Source organism: Physella acuta, unplaced genomic scaffold, assembly GCF_028476545.2.
Source record: "Physella acuta isolate Inbredline_101_S28 unplaced genomic scaffold, ASM2847654v3 ptg001138l, whole genome shotgun sequence".
Lineage (NCBI taxonomy): Eukaryota > Metazoa > Mollusca > Gastropoda > Physidae > Physella > Physella acuta.
The window spans coordinates 142,271-145,000 of record NW_026732655.1 but is presented as its reverse complement, the minus strand read 5'-3'; positions in this window follow the sequence as shown (position 1 = coordinate 145,000).

Genomic DNA, 2,730 nt, shown 5'->3' with positions numbered 1-2,730 from the left:
TCGAATTAGTCAGGGAATCGTAAACAAGAAGAAAAAAATAAAAATAAATAAAAGCCAACTTCAGTAATCTCTATTTATTGCCACAAATTACACACTTAAAGTTAACCCGCCACCAACTGAACACAATAGGAAAAATACACAACTATCTACAACAACTAAAGTCTTTAATTCGACTGCCCTACTTGTCCCTAACTGTCAAGCCTAGCCTAGGTCTAATACATGTCGTGGCTTTCCACTAGCTCACAGAGACGACCCATGTCTGTCTCCTCTAGACCTAGCTATACGAGACGAGTCCGTCCGTCTCCGAGTGTGTGTCCGAGTGTGTCTCAGTGTGTCTCCTCCCCGAGTGTCCGGTCTACCCTCCTAAAGTACTCGTCCCCCGTTCTTCACCGTGGGAACAATTTTAATTAGCCTGTCCCTAGGTCAGATCCGTCCATGACGGTCCACTCGGCCCCGTCCGATCTGGATGGCTTTCCCAGCCGCAAATCACGGGCTTTTTGGCCACGTTAATAGCCGAGTCCCGAAGACTCCAATTCTGCCACGCCCACAGCGTGGAATCTAATCCGTGGTGGCCATCAAAACCCCCAGACTCTCACGGCCTAAACAGTGCATTAACATGCCTAAGCATTTCATTTTAATTACCTGGCCCTCCTCGATGGGGCCAAACCCAGGTAAAGATCCCTTGGGATCGTAACAATATTAACAATAAGATGTATCCGTTTCGTCAGTTTTTGTGTTACTACTAAGCCTACATCATGAACTGAATATATATATATATATATATATATATATATTCATATATATATATATATATATATATATATATATATATATATATATATATATATATATATATATATATATATATACATTTATATATATATATATATATATATATATATATATATATATATATATATATATATATATATATATATATATATATATATATATATATATATATATATATAAACATGTATATCTCTGTCGATTTCATTCTTAGAGGTGTATTAAACTCTGATTTGTTTATAAACATCCAAACCTTCAGGATATTGTTTTTCTTGATTTCGTTTGTTTGTGTTACAATGTTTCATTAAAGCAAACAAAAAAAACAGATATATTTTTTTAACAGAAGAGAAAATATCTTTGTCAATTTTCTTTGACCTTGGCGCTGAACGAGATTTATGCCGGCTATTTATAGAAGTTGGGCGGTGATGACCTCGACCTCATAACGAGAGCTGTCATGTACACGGGTTGTCTTTCCTTTCTGTCATTCCCAGTAAGTTGACATGTTAAGTTTAATTGAGAGAACAGCCGTAGTTGGTTGTTAGTTTTCCCCTCAGCTGTGTTAACCTTGAACCTAACTTGTCCTTCAATGCTGACCAAACATCGATCTTATCTCTGACCAATGTAGTTGTTGTTCCTAGGTGTTGGCACTGCGGTTGTCGCCCTTTACAGTTCACACCAGAGTTGTCTTTCGTTGTACTAAAAACAATAGTAGGGGAGTTAAAAAGGAAAAAGGAGTTAAGTCTCGTCTTACTAATCAGATCATGATGAGCGTGTGCTGTGTCCTGAAAGACGACTTATTTGCACTCAACTGTGAGAAAGAAGAAAAAAATGAACATTGTTAAGGGGTAAGTCGTTTAAAAAAAATCGAATCAATGATATCGTTAACTAAAAGGTTCGTTGTCAACTAAGTTAAATGACATAAACATAGACACATAATTTCCGGGTAATTTTATTTCTAAATTGTCTACTGTAACAATCTCGCATTCAAGTGCTGGTTTTTAATTTTAAGTTAATATTTTATTGTAGTGAGTACTTATCAAGGTGATGGCTATAGCAGGGGAAATAAGACAGTAGGTCCTTATATATCACCTATTGGGCAGCATTGTGCTTTTCAAAAGCGGGGGCGGGGGAGGGGGTGGGGGGGGGGAAGATGGTTCAAGACAGCCACCGGCTGTAAAGATACTCTAGAACTGCTTGTTAAAAGTGCTTGGATGAAATCTTGGTAGACGAGAATTTTCCCTATCATCCAAGTTTTTTTTTTTTTAAATGTATAGGCTACTAGTGACAGAGTACACTAACATTTCGTCTACTTTTGTAACATTTTGTAATTAATTGTGTAATAAAAACGACACGGTTGTTTTTAATTCGTTAATCACGTTTTAATTTACTGTGGGATCGGTGTGGTCGGGTCGGTAAAGCTCATGGCTGCTAAACTAAAGGGTTCCGAGTTCAAACCCCCGGGCTGATGAGGCCTGCATTCCATCTAGGAGAGTCAACTCCAAAAGCAAACAACTGCTGCCTTGTAGTTTGTTCTTTAATAGACAAAGACTACATAAGCAAATCCAGCAGAAAAAGCAGTCTGAAATTGGAGTCAACGACCATATGGCGCATAACATGGAGGAAATCAAGTCCAAATTTACAATTAAGATCAAAGAAGAAGAAATGTTATTAAAAGTGATTTTAATTAATTAATTAATTATTTAATGTGGCAAAACGATATATGAGCTTAATTTATGATCTCTAACTGCATTCATTACTTAACAGATCAATGACAAATTAACGTCAGCACAATAAGTGTCCTTGTCAGTCTATTTTATGATTGACTTTACGACAGAGTAGCGCGCCCTTTGATAACGAAACGCGAAGGAGTTTTCAAGGGAGATAACAGTTGTTTTTTTTTTCTTGTTGATTGTCTTAGCAATGTGTGGGTTGTTGTCCATT